We start from the raw sequence: 20,379 nt of genomic DNA, 5'->3' as shown, positions 1-20,379 counted from the left end.
CTGCGTTTGTAAGACCCTACTAAATCAGAGGGAGCCATTTTGTTGTTTATGCAGTAAACTTAGATTGACCCTATGCAGTAAACTTAGATTGACCCTGCCCCTCCCAGGGGAACTTACTTGTGAAGTCTAGATACAAGGGTGGGTCAGGCCAGGTGAAGACGTACAATCAGTGGTGTCCGCATATATGTACTAGGATAAATTGAAATTCAATTGGTGGCCCATGTGTAACCTAGCAGTTCTTTTAGTGTGTGGCAGCCCTAGCATGACTGTGCAGCTTTCTCTGTGTATTGCAATCTTATTGGCTGCCTGTGTCCAGACTGGCAATACAACCTCTATAAAAGTAAGTCTGTGAGGCTGGGAGGGGTCGCCTTTTTGCAAGAGACAGCCTTGACTGGTCATTTTGATTCTTGATGCTTGGCACGAAATAAAGCTTTGCTTGACTTTCGCTTTGTAACAGTCTCACTCCTTTAATTACGGACCTTTATGGCTCAGGGGTCCCCTATATCGAGGGATTCAAGAGCAGCAATCCGGGTATTGATGCCTGAAAACCCAACTGAGAGTTACGATTAGGTCTTAGTGTCACCGCAGGCTTTATACCCTGGCTTTGGGCCGTGGTAACCTTGGGGCTATGTTCAAAATGGGGCTCAGGATAAGAGGCACAATTGGTGATTGTGTCCATGGCGGCGTGTAAATGTTGACCGGGTCTCAGGGACAAAGCACATTTCTTCCATCCGAGGATTTTGCATAGCTCCAAAAAGCAAGGTTTCCCTCTGGGGTTCAGGAGGAGATTTCTTTTATGGATCAGGGGCCCCCATGTGGACGGATTCCAGAGAAGTGCTCTGTGTATGGATGCCTGAAAACCCAAACTAGGGTTAGGATTTCAGCCTAGGGGCATGGAAGTTCCAATCAGCTGCCTCTGGGTCGAGCTGCCTTGATGGCTGATCGGTGGTCGGGACTCAGGTTGTGCCCGCCTGTGCATTAGGATCCAGGGTGGTTTTCAAAAAAGCGGTGGTATCGGGGGCCCTGCATGTTTGCCCTAATCTAGGGGTTTTGTGCAGCTCCATAGGGCACGGTTTCAATCTGGAGTGCAGGGATCACCCAGTGGTGTGACTCCTGAGTCCCCAATCTGGAGGACTTGTGTTCTAGGAATCTGGGAACCAATATCTGAAAACCCAAGCTAGGTTTATGTGCATGGTCTAGGCTATGGATCTCTTATCTGCAGATGCTGAGGCAAGGTCACCAGATTCTGAATTGAAGGAGAGTGCCAGGCATTCGCTCACACTTGAATTGGTGTCCTAGGGCACAGAATGTGTGGGTGTCCTGCTGGGGCATGGAGGTTTCTCCTGCTCGGGTGGCTTTGCACAGTTCCAAACACTATGGTTTCAATCTTGCAGACAGATGGAGTCCTGTTTTATGGCTCTAGGGTCATCCACATGGAGGGATTTCAGAACAGTGCTCTGGTTATGGATGCCTGAAAACTGAACATAGGGTTTGGCTTAGGGCATGGGGAATGGGAAGTCAGATCTGCTGACTCTGGGGCCAGCTACTTGGGTGGCTGACTGGAGGTCAGTGCTCAGCTTGAGGAACTGAACATGTACTATTGTCGAGGGTCTTCTTCAACTGTGGGTGGCTTAGGGGTATTGTGCAGCTTTCTCCTAATCTGGGGTTGGCGTGCAGCTCCATAGGACACGTTTTCCATCTGGAGGGCAGGCAGAGTCTTGTGGTGTGGCTCTGGGTTCCATAGCTGGAGGGATTGTAGAACAGGACTGTGAGGATGGAAGTCTTAAAAGCCAATCTAGGGGTATGGTTAGGGCCTAGGGCATGACAGGGTGAATCTGCAGCCGCTGAGCAAGCTCCCTGGGATCTGAGGTTAAGGCAAGCATCAAGAGGTCGCTCAGGTTGGAGTTTGTGTCCATGAGATCTGTCGAATCTGGGAGAGGCATCATGGGGACATGGAGTTTTCTCCCGCTCTGGGAATTTTGCATAGTTAAAAAATAGCTTGATCTATTCTGGGGAATAGGTACTGTCCTGCTTTTTGGCTCAGGTGTACCTCATATGAAGAGATTCGAGAGTAGGGCTCCAGGTATGGATGCCTGAAAACCCAAACTAGATTTAGGATTAGGTCCTAGCGGCATTGTAGGCCTTAGGTTCTGGCTCTGGGCCGAGCTACCCATGGGGATGTATTGAAAACGGGGCTCAGGCTAGGGGTCAAGTGGATGTTTGTGTCCTGGGAGGCCAGCGTTAATGGGTGTGTCAAGGACAATGCAGATTTCGCCCAACTCTGGGGATATAAATATCTCCACAAAGCTTCTGGGGGACAAGAGGAGCTCTGTTTTGTGACTCAGGGTTCCCCCATGTGGGGTATTTGAGAGAAGGGGACTGGGGATCGATGTCTGAAAACCCACCTTTTGTTATAATTCGTGCCTAGGGGAATGGCCACTCTGGTGTTCTGACTCTGGCGCCAGCTATGTGGGTGGCTGACTGGAAGTCGGGGTTCAGGCGAGGGACAGAATATGTTTTAGTGTCCAGGGCCAGATTCTGTAAATGAGGGTGGCTTTGTGGGTTCGTGCAGCTTTCTCTGAATCAGTGGGTTGCGTGCAGCTCTATAGGGCACATTTTCCTTCTGGAGGGCAGGAAGAGTACTGTGCTGTTTCCCAGGTGTACCCTATCTAGAGGTTTCGTGGACCAGGACTCTCTAAATGGGGGCCTGAGAACCATGCTAGGGCTAGGTTAGGGCATAGGGCATCGAAGGCCCTGCATATGTACACTGAGCCAAACTCCAGGGATTCTGAAGTTAAGGCAAGGGTCAGGATGTCACTCAGTCTGGAATTTGTGTAGATGAGATGTGCCAAATATAGGTTTAGCTTTATGGTGGCAAGGAGATTTGTCCGGATCAGGGGTTTTTGTGCACATCCAAATAGCTTGTTCTATTCTGGGGTTAGGAGCTGTGTTGGTTTATGAATCTGGGTTCCCCCATATGGAGGGATTCGAGAGCAGTGTTCCGGGAATGGATGCCTGAAAACCCAGCCTAGATTTTGCATTTGGTTCTAGTAGCATGGCAGGGCTTAGATCCTGGATCTGGTGAAGCTACCCATGTGGGTTTGTTGAAAATGCAGCTCAGGCTAAGGGTCACAATGGGTGTTTGTGTCCAGGGTGACCTGCAAAAGTGGGTGTGGCCTTGGAGGCAACACAGGCTTCTGCCATCTCTGAGTCTTTTACATAGCTCCAAAAAACAAGGTTTCCTTCTAGGGGGCAGGAGGAGTTCTGTTTTGTGGCTGTGGGGTCCTCCATGTGGAGGGATTGGAGAGAAGGGCTCTGGGTATGGAAACCCAACCTAGGTTTAGCATAAGGGCCTAGGAGCATGGCAGGACAAATCTCCTGGCTCTGAAGCCAACTGTCTCAGTGGTTGCTTGGGGGAAGTGACTCAGATCTGTCAGACTGTCCATTAGTATACAGGGAGGCATATACACGTGGTTGGCATCATGAGCCCTGGTGCTGTGTTGTTTTATGAAGCAGGGTTCCCCCATATGGAGAGATTCGAGAGCAGGGCTCTATGTATGGATGCCTGGAAATCTCACCTCACCTTACCATTGCAGCCTTGGAGCGTGGCAGTTGTGATCTCCTGGCTCTGGGGCCAAATATCCAGGGGGTCGATTTGAATTGGTGTCTCAGGCTGATGGGTCACAATGCAGATTTGTGTCCTGAGAGATCTTGGAATGTGGCAGTGGCTCATTCTCCTACCTTGAGGGTTTTGTCATAGCCCCAAATAGCAACTTTTCCTTCTTGGGACAGGATGTGATGTGTTCTGTGGCTCAGAGATCCCCCAAATATTGGTATTTGAGACCAAGCCTCTGGGCCCTGATGCCTGGGAACCCAAGCTATGGTACAGATTAGAGCCTAGGGGCATTTCAGGTTCAATGATCTCTCTCTGGGTTTATCTACCTGCATGTCTGTTATGAGGTAGTTGCTCAGGGTGTGTCAGAATGTGCATTGCTGGTCGTTCTATCAATTTGGGGTGGCCCAGGGGGCTTGCAGTTTTCCTATTCTTGAGGTTTCTGGAAAGCTCTAAAGAGCCAAGTTTCCTTCTGGAGGGCAGGCACAGTCCTGTGGTGTGGGTAAGGAATACCCATGCTAGAGGGTGTCTCTGGCAGAACTCTGGGGACAGAATTCTGAAATCACCAACTAGGGTTAGAATTAAGGCCAAGGGTATGGCAGGTCTGATCTGCAGACCTTAGGCAAGCTCCTTGGATCTGAAAACAGCGTGAGTTTGGGGTGAGCCTCGGCCTTTTGCCTCTGGTTTTTGTCTCTTGGATGTACGCAGAATGAGGGGTGTCTTCATGGGGCAAGTGAAGATTCTCTTTCTTGGGGGGTTTTGCACAGTTCCAAATAGCATGATGTCATTGTGGGGGAAAGCAGGAATCCTGTTTTCTGATTCAGAGGTCCCCATAAGGAGGGCTTCAAGAGCAGTGCTCTGAGTATTAAGACCTGGAAACCCAACCTTGGGTTAGGATTTTGGCCTAGGGATACCACAGGTCTCAGATGCTCCAACCAGACACAGAAGTACATGGTGACAGAGAGAGAAGATTGAAGTTGACATACCTCTAGGCTGTAATCTGAACCCTAGCTTAGGTTTACAGACATCATTCCCCAGAGGCCTGATTTCCAATACCAGCATATGTTGCATCTGTGAGGCACACAACAGAACACCCACTATCCCCAGAAGGGAACTTTGCTATTTGTAGCTATGTAAAACCCTCAGGGGAGTAGAATCCTTCATGGCTCCTGAGCCACCACCAAATTCAATGGTCTCCTTGGATGCAAACTGGCATTGTGATGCATCAGCATGAGACTCCATTTCAACACGTTCCCTTGGGTAGATTGCTCCAGAGCCTGTAAATCAAACCTGCCTTGTTCCTAGGGGCCAAAGGGAACAACAGGTAGGGTTTCCAAGCATCCATATGTAGCACTCTCCTCTTGAATCTTTCCCTATGGGGCAGTCTTGAGCCATTGAACAAGCCTAGCCCTGTCCCAAAGATGGAAACATTGCTATTTTGAGCAGCTCACAACACCAGAGTGGGAAAACCTCCATGGCCTCATGAGGCCATACTTCAGTTTGGCAGGCAACATGGAAACAAACTCCAGCCTGGGAGAATATCTGACACTTGCCCATACTCAAGATCTCGATTCAGCCTTGGAATATTGGCCTCACGTGACCTAGGACCTAAACCTAACCCTAGCTTGTGTTTTCAGACTTCCGTCCTCACGCTTCTGGCCCAAAAGCCCTCCGGATTGGGAATTCTGGAGACACAATCCAGAACTTTGCCTCTCCACCAGAAGGAAACATGCTCTACGGGGCTGCCCAAAAAAACGCAAATTAAGGTCAACCTGCACGGCCCTTGACGGCTACCCAATTTCATAGGCTGTCCTGTGCTCTAAGGCTCTGTCTGACACAGCCTGAGCCCAGACCTCCCGTCAGACATCCAGACACCCAGACAGCTGGCTGCTAATACAGCGACCAGATGTGCCATGGATATAGGCCATCATCTCTACCCAACCTGGTTCTCAGGCATCTGTCCCCAGAAATTATTTGAAATCCCTGTACATGAGGATGCACAAAACAGAACTCCTTCCCTGTTGCAGGAAACCTTGCTGTTGGATTGGGTGTCAAACACTCAGTGTAGTAGAAACTTGCATTACCCATGAAGTCACGCCCACTCTTGAGGGCCGCCTTGGACACAAACATGCATTGTGCCCTTCAGCCTGAGCCCCATTTTCAAATAACGCCCCTCAGTAGCTGCACCAAGAGCCCAAATATCAGACTAGGCATGCCCCGAGGCCCTAATCCTAACCCAAGGTGGGGTTTTGCAGGGGCCTGTACCCAGAGCCCTGCTCTGGAATTCCTCTTTTTGGGGGATCCCTGAGCCAGAAACATGACTCCTCCCTTCCCCCAGAATGACACCAAACTATTGGGAGCTGGGCAAAATCCAAGAAAGGGAGCATCTTCTATGGCTCATGAGGCCAAACCTACATTCCACGGGCATTCTAGACAGAAAAGACAGAGAAAAAAAGCCAGCGGTACCACCTCACAATCACCCTGATTTAATGAGGAGCTCCCCTCAGGGGCTTAACGTTGGGCTTGCCATGCTCTCAACCCTAATCCCAACCCGTTTGTGCTTTCAGACTTCTGTTCCCAGAGCCCTGGATCACACACCCTCAAAGGCTGGGTCTTCTGGAGCTAAACTGCAGGACTGTCCATTCCTCCAATATGAAACTCTGTCCTTTACAGTTGCCAAACCCTTCAAATTGGGAGAAAACTGCAAGGCCCCTGAGGCCACCCAGATTTCGTAGGCTGCTCTGGGCAAAAATGCAGTCTGACACACCCTGTGCATCTACCTCAACTCAGACACCCAGGTAGATGGCCCCAGAGACAGATGACATAATCTGACATGCCCTTAGGTCCTAATCTGAACCTGATCATAGGTTTTCAGGCATCTGTCCCCAGAGGTCTGGTCTTGAATCCAACATACAAGGGTCCCTGAGGGACACAACAGAACACCTTCTGTCCCCAAAAGGGAACCTTGCTATTTGGAGCTGTGTAAGCCCTCAGGGTAGGGGAATCCTGCATAGCCCTTAAGCCACCACAAAATTCCAAGGTCTCCCTGGACACAAACCCGCATTGTGACCCATCAGCATGAGACTCCATTTCAACTCAGCACACTGAGTAGGACTCCACAGGGTCAGCAGATCGAACCTGCCATGTTTCTAGGTGATGATGGGAATGCCAGGTCGTTTTTCTAGGCATCCATATGTACAGCCCTGCTCTCGAATGTTTCTGTATGGGGTCCCTCAAGCCATTAAACAGGACTCTCTATGTCCCACAGAAGGAAACCCTGCTGTTTCCAGCAGCTCACAACCCCTAGAGTGGGAAAACCTCCATGACCTCATGAGGCCCCACCTCTATTAGGCGGCCATCATGGACACAAAGTACAGCCTGAGTGAACTTCTGACACTTGCCCTTACTTCAGATGCTGAAGATCTCAATTTAGCCTCTGCAGATTTGGCTTGTCTTGCCCCAGGGCCTAAACCTAAACTGAGCTTGTGTTTTCAGACTTCCTTACACTCCTGGCACACAAGCCCTCCAGATTTGGAATTCTGGAGCCACCACGCAGCACTTTGCCTGCCCACCAGAAAAACAAACTGTCCTACGTGGCTTCCCAAAAGCACCAAATGAGGATAAACCTGCACAGCCCTTGACAGCACCCCAATTTCATAGGCCATCTTGTGCACTAATGCTGTCTGACACAGCCTGAGACTAGACCTCCTGTCAGCCACACAGGGAGCTAGCTGCATATCCAGCCATGGCCCTGGGCCCACATTTCTACCCAACCTTGGTTTTCTGGCATTTGTCCCCAGACCTTATCTCAAATTCCAGCATATGCGGGAACCTGATGCACAAAACAGAACTCTTCCTTCTGCATGGCAGGAAAATTTGTTGTTTGGAAGGGTGTCAAAACCTCAGAGTTGGAGAAACCTGCAGGGCTTATGAGGCCACGCCCACTCTTGAGGGCTGCCCTGGGCACAAACACGCATTTTGACCCTCAGCCTTAGCCCTTTTCAGTCCTTGGTAGCTGGACCAGGAGCACGCATATCAGGCTTGCCATGCCCCTAGGCACAAATCCAAACCCAAGGTGGGGTTTTGCAGGTGCCCGTACCCGGAGCCCTGCTCTGGAATTCCTTTTTTTGGGGGACCCCTGGGACAGAAACCATGACTCCTCCCTTCCCCCAGTATAACACCAAACTACTGGGACCTGGGCAAAATCCCCAGAGAGGGAAAATCTTCCATGGCCCCATGAGGCCCCCATGCATTCTGGGGCCAACTTAAACTCACAATCCATAGACAAAAGCCTGAGCTACTGCCTCACAGCCACCCTAATTTCAGATCCGGAGGAGCTCCTCTCAGGGTCTGTAGATCAGGCATGCCAAACCCTTGGCCCTAAATCTAACCTGAGTTTGTATTTTTAAATTTCTGTCCCCAGAGCCCTGTCTCACACATCCTCCAGGCTCTAGCCTCCAGAGTCACACCACAAGACTGTGCCTGCCCTCCTGATGGAAACTGTGCCCTTTAAAATTGCCAAAACACTCCAGATTAGGAGAAACCTGCAAAGCCCGCGAGGCCACCCCAATTTAAGAGGCCACTGTGGACAAAAATGTGCAGTCTGACACACCCTGAGCAATGACCTCCATTCAGACATGCACGTAGATGGCCCCAGAGACAGAAGATTGAATCTGACATACCCCTATGCCATAATCTGAACTCTAGCTGATGTTTACAGGCATCTATCCCCAGACGTGATATGAAATCCCTGCATATGGGGGAAACTGATGCACAAAACAGAACTCCTCCTTCCCAATGGCTGGAAACCTTACTGTTGAGATGGGTGTCAAACCCTCCGAATTGGTGAAACCTACAGGGTGCATGAGGCCACATCCACAATTGAGGGTCGCTTTGGTCACAAACACGCATTGTGACCCTCAACCTGATCCGCCTTTTCAAATAAGGCCCCTCGGTTCCTGGACCATGAGCCCTCGAATTGGGCTTGCCATGCCCATAGGCCCAAATATGAACCCAAGGAAGGGATTTACAGGCACCTGCTCACAAAGAGCTGATCTAGAATCCCTCTTTTTTGGGGCCCCAGGGACAGAAACAGGATTCCCTTCCCCCACAATGACACCAAACTATTGGCAGCCATGCCCGATGAAGCCACTCCTACATTCCATGGCCATCCTAGACACAAAATCCAGAGGCAAAAGCCTGAGCTACCGCCTCCCAAATGCCCTAATTTCAGATCCCGAGGAGCTCCTTTGGGGTCTGCATATCAGGAATGCCATACCCTCAGCCCTAACAGTAACCCATTTTGTCTTTTCAGACTTCTGTCCCCAGAGCTCTGACCCACACACCCTATAGGCTGGAGCATCTGGATCCACACCATACGACTGTGCCTGCACTCCCTCAGGAAACTGTGTCCTTTAAAGTTGCCAAAACCCTCCAGATTAAGAGAATCCTGCAAGGCCCCCAAGCCACCCAGTTTCATAGACCGCCCTGGATAAAAATGAGCAGTCTGACACACCCTGTGCATGGACCTGCAGTCAGACACCCAGGTAGATGGCCCCATAGACAGAAGATTGAACCTGACATGCCCCAATGCCCTAATCTGAACACTAGCTGCGGTTTTCAGGCATCTGTCCCCAAAGCCCTGTTATCAAATACCAACATATGGGGGGTCCATGAGGTCCAAAACAGAAAACCTCCAGTCCCAGAAGGAAACCTTGCTATTTGGAGCTGTGTCTAAGCCACAAGGCAATAGAATCCTGCATGGCCCCTGAACCGCTGCCACATTCCAAGGTCTCCCCAGACACAAAACCAGATGGTGACACATCAGTATGAGACTCCATTTCCACTCAGCCCCCTCTGTAGCTCATGACAGAGCCAGCAGATTGAACCTCCCATGTCCATAGGATCCAAAGGTAACTCTAGGTGGGGTTCCCAGGCATCCATACATAGAGCCCTGCTCTTGAATCTTCTATATTGGGGACCTATGAGCTATCAAGCAGATGCCTCTTGTCCTGCAGAAGGAAACCTTGATGTTTGGAGCTGCGCACAACCCCTAGATTGGGAAAACCTCCATGGCATCATGACACCACCGCTGCATTAGGCAGCCATAAAAGACACACACTTGAGCCTGAGAGAACGTCTTACCCTTGCCCTTACTTCAGATGACGGATTCTCACCTCAGCCTCTGCATTTTGGGCCTGCTGTGCCCTAGGCCCTAAAAAGTACACGAGCTTTTGTTTTCAGACTTCTGTCCTCCCACTAACTACAAAAATAACACTTAGAATGAATACAATGTATGTCATCATTATTCCTACATGGAATCTAACCATGACTAGTGACATGAAAAATCACCGTTGTATTTCAACTACAAGAACATTAATGACCAACATTCGCAAAACTCACCCATTAGCCAAAATCATCAACAACTCGCTCATCGATCTGCCCGCGCCATCGAATATTTCAGCATGATGAAATTTTGGATCCCTGCTAGGAACCTGCTTAATCCTTCAGATTCTTACAGGTTTATTTTTAGCCATACACTACACATCAGACACAACCACAGCCTTCTCATCAGTCGCACACATTTGCCGAGACGTCAACTACGGCTGGATTATCCGATACATACACGCAAACGGAGCCTCCATATTCTTCATCTGCCTGTTCCTACATGTAGGACGCGGCCTATACTACGGATCTTATATATTCCCTGAAACATGAAACACTGGTATTATTCTACTATTCGCAACCATAGCAACAGCATTCATAGGTTACGTATTACCATGAGGACAAATATCCTTTTGAGGCGCAACCGTAATCACCAACTTACTATCAGCCATCCCATACATCGGAACTAGTCTTGTAGAATGAATCTGAGGAGGATTCTCAGTAGACAAAGCCACCCTGACACGATTCTTCGCTTTCCACTTTATCCTGCCATTCATCATCTTAGCACTAGCAACAATCCACCTGCTGTTTCTCCACGAAACAGGATCCAACAACCCCTCCGGAATTCCATCCAACTCTGACAAAATCCCATTTCACCCCTACTACACCATCAAAGACATCCTAGGAGCCCTACTCCTAGCCCTAATACTTATAATACTAGTACTATTCTCCCCAGACCTGTTAGGAGACCCAGACAACTACACTCCTGCCAACCCGCTCAATACACCACCCCATATCAAACCTGAATGATACTTTCTATTCGCGTACGCAATCCTACGATCCATCCCTAACAAACTTGGAGGAGTATTGGCCCTAGTCCTATCCCTCCTAATCCTAGCTATCGTCCCACTATTACACACCTCAAAACAACGGAGCATAATATTCCGACCACTAAGCCAATGCCTATTCTGACTATTAGTAGCTGACCTTCTTACCCTAACCTGAATCGGCGGTCAACCAGTAGAACATCCATTCATCACCATTGGCCAACTAGCCTCAATCCTTTACTTCACACTCCTCTTAATTCTCATACCAATCGCGAGCATTATCGAGAACAACCTATTAAAATGAAGAGTCTTTGTAGTATATTAATTACCTTGGTCTTGTAAACCAAAAATGGAGAATCCCATCTCCCCAAGACTCAAGGAAGAGGCAAAAAGCCCCACCATCAGCACCCAAAGCTGACATTCTAACTAAACTATTCCCTGATTCTCTCACCCCACATTTCAATTCATATATTCAACAACATTTACTGTGCCTGCCCAGTATGTATTCCGCGCACCGCCCCCTATGTATATCGTGCATTAATGGTTTGCCCCATGCATATAAGCATGTACATACTATGGTTGATTTTACATGTATCCACCTCACCTAGATCACGAGCTTGATCACCATGCCTCGAGAAACCATCAATCCTTGCGCGACGTGTACCTCTTCTCGCTCCGGGCCCATCACATGTGGGGGTTTCTACCGTGAAACTATACCTGGCATCTGGTTCTTACCTCAGGGCCATAACAATCCTCAATCCAATCCTACTAACCTCTCAAATGGGACATCTCGATGGACTAGTGACTAATCAGCCCATGATCACACATAACTGTGGTGTCATGCATTTGGTATCTTTAATTTTTGGGGGGGGAGAAATTGGTATCACTCAACTATGGCCAGGTGTGGCCTCGTAGCAGTCAAATAACTTGTAGCTGGACTTATCCTTCATCATTTATCCCCGCCGCGTAGACTCTAAGGTGCTATTCAGTCAATGGTCACAGGACATACACACATAGATCCACCCCCGTGCACGTACGTATACACGCACACTCACGTACGTATACACGCACACCCACGTACGTATACACGCACACCCACGTACGTATACACGCACACCCACGTACGTATACACGCACACCCACGTACGTATACACGCACACCCACGTACGTATACACGCACACCCACGTACGCATACACGCACACGCACGTACGCATACACGCACACGCACGTACGCATACACGCACACGCACGTATTCAACAGATATGAAACTAGCTTAATCAAACCCCCCTTACCCCCCGTAACTTCAAAAGTATACAAATACCTATATTGTCCTGCCAAACCCCAAAAACAGAACTAGGCACATGCAACGTATATGAGAAGTCACTTACACTAGCGCCACGCATGCTAATCTCATTCACTGATTCATTAAAATAATTCATTAGAAATTCCTATCCAAAAGAAGCTATCTATAGATGTTATTTATATCTCCTACTACCCCCGTCAAAAACGCTTCTCTCTCCACCACTTGTTAATGTAGCTTATTAAATAAAGCAAGGCACTGAAAATGCCTAGAAGAGTCACAAGACTCCATAAACACAAAGGTTTGGTCCCGGCCTTCCTATTAGTTATTAACAGGATTACACATGCAAGTCTCCACATCCCGGTGAAAATGCCCTCTAAATCATCATGTGATTAAAAGGAGCTGGTATCAAGCACACTTATAAGTGGCTCATAACGCCTTGCTCAACCACACCCCCACGGGATACAGCAGTGATAAAAATTAAGCTATGAACGAAAGTTCGACTAAGCCATGTTAGCACCAAGAGTTGGTAAATTTCGTGCCAGCCACCGCGGTCATACGATTAACCCAAATTAATAGGCCCACGGCGTAAAACGTGTTAAGAACTACAACAATACTAAAGTTAAAATTTAACAAGGCCGTAAAAAGCTACTGTTAATACAAAATATGCTACGAAAGTGACTTTACTATATCCGACAACACGATAGCTGAGGCCCAAACTGGGATTAGATACCCCACTATGCTCAGCCCTAAACATAGATAGCTTACATAACAAAACTATCTGCCAGAGAACTACTAGCAACAGCTTAAAACTCAAAGGACTTGGCGGTGCTTTACATCCCTCTAGAGGAGCCTGTTCTATAATCGATAAACCCCGATATACCTCACCACTTCTAGCTGAATCAGTCTATATACCGCCATCTTCAGCAAACCCTCAAAAAAGGAAGAAAAGTAAGCACAATAATAATACATAAAAAAGTTAGGTCAAGGTGTAACCCATGAAGTGGGAAGAAATGGGCTACATTTTCTAACCAAGAATATATTCACGAAAGTTTTTATGAAAACTAAAAACTAAAGGTGGATTTAGTAGTAAATTAAGAATAGAGAGCTTAATTGAATGGGGCCATGAAGCACGCACACACCGCCCGTCACCCTCCTCAAGCAATATACCTAAACACTACATAATTTATTAGACGAACTAAAGCAAGAGGAGATAAGTCGTAACAAGGTAAGCATACTGGAAAGTGTGCTTGGATAAATCAAAGTGTAGCTTAACCAAAGCACCTGGCTTACACCCAGGAGATTTCACACATTGATGACCACTTTGAACCAAACCTAGCCCAACCAATTACCAATTTAATTATCACGACAATACCAATCAAAACATTTAATCACACCATTACAGTATAGGAGATAGAAATCTTATTTGGAGCTATAGAGAAAGTACCGCAAGGGAACGATGAAAGAAATATTTAAAGTAATGAACAGCAAAGATTACCCCTTATACCTTTTGCATAATGAGCTAGCTAGAACAATTTAGCAAAGAGACCTTAAGCTAAATCCCCCGAAACCAGACGAGCTACTTATGAACAACCCACAGGGGTAAACTCATCTGTGTCGCAAAACAGTGAGAAGATTTATAAGTAGAGGTGAAAAGCCTAACGAGTCTGGTGATAGCTGGTTGCCCGGGACAGAATCTTAGTTCAACTTTAAATTTACCTAATAACCCTAAAATTGCAATGTAAATTTAAATTATAGTCTAAAAAGGTACAGCTTTTTAGAACAAGGGTACAACCTTACTTAGAGAGTAAAATTAAGCGAAAACCATAGTAGGCTTAAGAGCAGCCACCAATTAAGAAAGCGTTCAAGCTCAACAATACAAACCACTTAATCCCAAAAACCACAAACAACTCCTAATATACTACCGGGCTAATCTATTCAACAATAGAAGCAATAATGCTAGTATGAGTAACAAGAAATATTTCTCCTTGCACAAGCTTATAACAGTCAACGAATACTCACTGATAGTTAACAACATGATAAAAATAGACCACTAATAAAACGCATATCAAACCAATTGTTAACCCAACACAGGCGTGCAATAAGGAAAGATTAAAAGAAGTAAAAGGAACTCGGCAAACACAAACCCCGCCTGTTTACCAAAAACATCACCTCCAGCATATCTAGTATTGGAGGCACTGCCTGCCCAGTGACGCTAGTTCAACGGCCGCGGTATCCTGACCGTGCAAAGGTAGCATAATCATTTGTTCTCTAAATAGGGACTTGTATGAATGGCCACACGAGGGTTTAACTGTCTCTTACTTCCAATCAGTGAAATTGACCTTCCCGTGAAGAGGCGGGAATACACCAATAAGACGAGAAGACCCTATGGAGCTTTAATTAACTAACCCATAATAACTTACTAAACCACCGATCAGGCCTAACACAATCCTATTAATGGGTTAGCAATTTAGGTTGGGGCGACCTCGGAGAACAAAACAACCTCCGAGTGATTTAATCACAGACAAACCAGTCGAAGCATTCTATCATTCATTGATCCAATAACTTGATCAACGGAACAAGTTACCCTAGGGATAACAGCGCAATCCTATTTGAGAGTCCATATCAACAATAGGGTTTACGACCTCGATGTTGGATCAGGACATCCTAATGGTGCAGCAGCTATTAAGGGTTCGTTTGTTCAACGATTAAAGTCCTACGTGATCTGAGTTCAGACCGGAGTAATCCAGGTCGGTTTCTATCTATTAAAACAACCTCTCCCAGTACGAAAGGACAAGAGAAGTAAGGCCCATTCCACTGGAACGCCTTGGGATTAATAGATGATATAATCTTAATCTAGCCAATCCACTACTCAACTACCCTAGAAATAGGGTTTGTTAGGGTGGCAGAGCCCAGTAATTGCGTAAAACTTAAACTTTTATCCTCAGAGGTTCAAATCCTCTTCCTAACAGCATGTTCATAATCAACATCATTTCACTAATCGTACCAATCCTACTCGCCGTGGCTTTTCTGACATTAGTAGAACGAAAAATCCTAGGATACATGCAACTCCGCAAGGGCCCAAACATCGTAGGGCCCTACGGCCTCCTACAACCAATCGCAGACGCCGTAAAACTATTCACCAAAGAACCTCTACGACCCCTAACGTCATCCATCACTATATTCGTAATAGCCCCAGTTCTAGCCTTAACACTGGCTCTAACCATATGAATTCCATTACCCATGCCCTACCCCCTCATTAACATAAACCTTGGAATCCTATTCATGCTAGCAATATCAAGCTTGGCCGTCTACTCCATCTTATGGTCCGGATGAGCCTCAAACTCAAAATACGCCCTAATTGGGGCCCTACGAGCCGTAGCCCAAACAATCTCCTATGAAGTCACATTAGCTATCATCCTCCTCTCAGTACTACTAATAAACGGCTCATTCACCCTATCCACATTAATCACCACACAGGAGCACCTATGACTAATCCTACCCACATGACCCCTGGCTATAATATGATTTATTTCAACTCTGGCAGAAACTAATCGCGCACCATTTGATCTAACAGAAGGAGAATCAGAACTAGTCTCAGGATTCAACGTCGAATACGCAGCCGGACCGTTCGCCCTATTTTTCCTAGCCGAGTACGCCAACATTATTATAATAAACATCCTCACAACGATCCTATTTCTTGGCGCATTCCACATTCCATACCTACCAGAACTGTACACAGTCAACTTCACCATAAAAACACTTCTACTAACAGCCCTATTCCTATGAATCCGAGCATCATACCCACGATTCCGCTATGACCAACTTATGCACTTACTATGAAAAAACTTTCTTCCTCTAACACTAGCACTATGCATATGACACATAGCCTTGCCCATCATAACAGCAAGCATTCCCCCGCAAACATAAGAAATATGTCTGACAAAAGAGTTACTTTGATAGAGTAAATTATAGAGGTTTAAACCCTCTTATTTCTAGAATTATAGGAATCGAACCTAACCTTAAGAACTCAAAAATCTTCGTGCTACCAAACCTACACCAAATTCTACAGTAAGGTCAGCTAAATAAGCTATCGGGCCCATACCCCGAAAATGTTGGTTTATCCCCTTCCCGTACTAATCAAACCCCTCGTCCTCACCACCATTATAACCACCATTATCTCAGGAACTATCGTAGTACTAATAAGCTCCCACTGACTGATAGTCTGAATCGGATTTGAAATAAATATACTGGCCATCATCCCCATTTTAATAAAAAAATTTAACCCACGAGCCATGGAAGCATCAACAAAATACTTCCTTACCCAAGCCACCGCATCCATGCTCCTCATATTAGGAATCATCATTAACCTACTGCTAACAGGCCAATGAACAGTACTGAACACCCCCAACCCAATCACGTCGAACACAATAACAATGGCCCTAGCAATGAAACTGGGACTCTCACCTTTCCACTTCTGAGTACCCGAAGTGACCCAAGGAATCCCACTATCTTCAGGAATAATCTTACTTACCTGGCAAAAAATCGCCCCCCTCTCCATTCTATATCAAATCTCGCCCTCCATTAACCCAAACCTACTAATAATTATAGCGGCCATATCCGTCCTAGCCGGGGGCTGAGGAGGCCTCAACCAAACTCAACTACGAAAAATCTTAGCCTATTCATCAATTGCCCACATAGGATGAATAATCGCTGTAACAACATACAACCCCACTCTTATATTACTAAACCTTACAATTTATACTATAATAACACTAGGAGCATTCATATTATTCACCCTAAATTCATCCACAACTACACTATCATTATCCCACATATGAAATAAACTCCCATTAACAACCTCCTTAGTCCTAATAATTATACTCTCCCTGGGAGGCCTCCCTCCCCTCTCAGGATTTATCCCTAAATGAATAATCATCCACGAACTTACAAAAAACGATATAATCATCGCAGCAATATTCATAGTAATAACGGCCCTACTAAACCTATACTTCTACATACGACTAACATACGCAACAGCACTAACCATATTCCCCTCAACAAACACCATAAAAATAAAATGACAGTTCGAGAACACAAAAAATATCATCCTCCTATCCCCTCTAATTGTAACCTCAACCATACTACTCCCACTAACCCCAATAATAACAACACTATTCTAGAAGTTTAGGTTAAAATAGACCGAGGGCCTTCAAAGCCCTAAGTAAGTGCTACCCACTTAACTCCTGACCCTACTCTAAGGACTGCAAGAACATACCTCACATCTATTGAACGCAAATCAATCACTTTAATTAAGCTAAGCCCTTCCTAGATTGGTGGGCTATCATCCCACGAAATTTTAGTTAACAGCTAAATACCCTAGTCAACTGGCTTCAATCTACTTCTCCCGCCGCGAAGAAAAAAAAGGCGGGAGAAGCCCCGGCAGGGTTGAAGCTGCTTCTTTGAATTTGCAATTCAATGTGATATTTCACCACAGGGCTTGGCAAAAAGGGGGCTTAAACCCCTATTCTTAGATTTACAGTCTAATGCTCTTGTCAGCCATTTTACCCATGTTCATAGACCGATGATTATTCTCCACGAACCATAAAGATATTGGCACCCTTTACCTTCTATTCGGTGCATGAGCCGGAATGGTAGGCACCGCCCTCAGCCTACTAATCCGTGCAGAATTAGGCCAACCCGGCGCCCTGCTAGGAGATGACCAAATTTACAATGTTATTGTCACCGCCCATGCATTTGTAATAATTTTCTTTATGGTAATACCAATTATAATCGGAGGGTTTGGAAACTGACTGGTGCCCTTAATAATTGGCGCGCCTGATATAGCATTCCCACGAATAAATAATATGAGCTTTTGACTCCTGCCTCCATCCTTCCTTCTCCTTCTGACCTCATCTATGGTAGAAGCGGGTGCAGGGACAGGATGAACTGTGTATCCTCCTCTGGCAGGTAACCTAGCGCATGCAGGAGCATCAGTAGACCTGACAATCTTTTCCCTGCACTTAGCAGGTGTATCATCCATTCTGGGAGCCATTAACTTTATTACTACCATTATCAACATAAAACCCCCCGCAATATCACAATACCAGACCCCATTGTTCGTATGATCCGTCCTAATTACAGCCGTACTCCTGCTCCTATCTCTACCAGTCCTAGCAGCCGGTATTACCATGCTACTCACAGACCGAAACCTGAATACCACTTTCTTTGACCCGGCCGGAGGAGGAGACCCCGTCCTATACCAACATCTATTCTGGTTCTTCGGACATCCAGAGGTATATATCCTAATTTTACCTGGGTTCGGAATTATCTCACACGTCGTAACGTACTATTCAGGAAAAAAAGAACCATTTGGCTATATGGGAATAGTGTGGGCGATAATATCTATCGGTTTCCTAGGCTTTATTGTATGAGCCCACCATATATTTACTGTAGGCATGGATGTCGATACTCGGGCATATTTTACATCAGCCACTATAATCATTGCTATTCCCACGGGGGTTAAAGTGTTTAGTTGACTGGCTACTCTGCACGGAGGTAATATTAAATGATCGCCAGCTATGCTATGGGCCCTGGGGTTCATTTTTCTATTTACAGTCGGCGGTCTAACGGGCATCGTATTGTCAAATTCGTCACTAGACATTGTCCTTCACGACACGTACTACGTGGTAGCACATTTCCATTACGTTCTTTCAATAGGGGCAGTATTTGCAATTATAGGTGGATTTGTCCACTGATTTCCACTATTCACGGGTTATACACTAAATGATACCTGAGCAAAAATCCACTTTACAATTATATTCGTCGGAGTAAACATGACATTCTTCCCTCAACACTTCTTAGGCCTATCGGGTATGCCTCGACGCTATTCCGATTACCCAGATGCCTACACTACATGAAATACAGTATCCTCCATAGGTTCATTCATTTCACTAACAGCAGTAATACTGATAATCTTCATAATCTGAGAAGCCTTCGCATCCAAACGAGAAGTACTAACGGTAGAACACACCTCAACAAACATTGAGTGACTACATGGATGCCCTCCCCCATATCACACCTTCGAAGAACCAACCTATGTGCTATCAAAATAAGAAAGGAAGGAATCGAACCTCCTAAAATCGGTTTCAAGCCAATGCCATAACCACTATGTCTTTCTCGATAAAGAGGTATTAGTAAAAATTACATGACTTTGTCAAAGTCAAATTATAGGTGAAAATCCTTTATATCTCCATGGCGTACCCTCTCCAAATAGGCCTCCAAGACGCAACTTCCCCCATTATAGAAGAACTCCTACACTTCCATGATCACACATCAATAATCATATTCTTTTTTTTTAATTTTTTTATTTTCAGCATAACAGTATTCATTATTTTTGCACCACACCCAGTGCTCCATGCAATCCGTGCCCTCTACAATACCCACCACCTGGTGCCCCCAACCTCCTACCCCCCCCCCCCTCCAAATTCTCCGATCGTTTTTCAGAGTCTGTAGTCTCTCAGGGTTCACCTCCCCTTCCAATTTCCCTCAACTCCCTTCTCCTCTCCATCTCCCCTTGTCCTCCATGCTATTTGTTATGCTCCACAAATAAGTGAAACCATGATAATTGACTCTCTCTGCTTGACTTATTTCACTCAGCATAATCTCTTCCAGTCCCGTCCATGTTGCTACAAAAGTTGGGTATTCATCCTTTTTTTTTCTTTTCTTTTCTTTTTTTTTTTTTCAGCTTTATAAAAATATATTTTTATCCCCAGGGGTACAGGTCTGCGAATCGCCAGGTTTACACACTTCACAGCACTCACCATAGCACATACCCTCCCCAATATCCATAACCACACCCCCCTCTCCCAACCCCCTCCCCCCATCAACCCTCAGTTTGTTTTGTGAGATTAAGAGTCACTTATGGTTTGTCTCCCTCCCAATCCCATCTTGTTTCATTTACTCTTCTCCTACCCCCAACCCCACATGTTGCATCTCCTCTCCCTGATATGAGGGAGTTCATATGATAGTTGTCTTTCTCCGATTGACTTATTTCGCTAAGCATGATACCCTCTAGTTCCATCCACGTCGTCGCAAATGGCAAGATTTCATTTCTTTTGATGGCTGCATAGTATTCCATTGTGTATATACCTCATCTTCTTTATCCATTCATCTGTAGATGGACATCTAGGTTCTTTCCATAGTTTGGCTATTGTAGACATTGCTGCTATAAACATTCGGGTGCACGTGC

General features: G+C 46.1%; 2 pseudogenes; both read left to right on the top strand.

Moving 5' to 3' along the window:
* Positions 1-4: 4 nt before the first annotated feature.
* Positions 5-19,315, top strand: LOC125092670 (cytochrome b-like; annotated as a pseudogene).
* LOC125092671 (cytochrome c oxidase subunit 1-like) lies at positions 18,587-19,315 on the top strand (annotated as a pseudogene).
* Positions 19,316-20,379: the final 1,064 nt, after the last annotated feature.

This window comes from Lutra lutra, unplaced genomic scaffold (assembly GCF_902655055.1).
Source record: "Lutra lutra unplaced genomic scaffold, mLutLut1.2, whole genome shotgun sequence".
Taxonomy (NCBI): Eukaryota; Metazoa; Chordata; class Mammalia; order Carnivora; family Mustelidae; genus Lutra; species Lutra lutra.
Note: the sequence above shows the minus strand (reverse complement) of the source record. Positions and strands in the feature narration are given on the sequence as shown.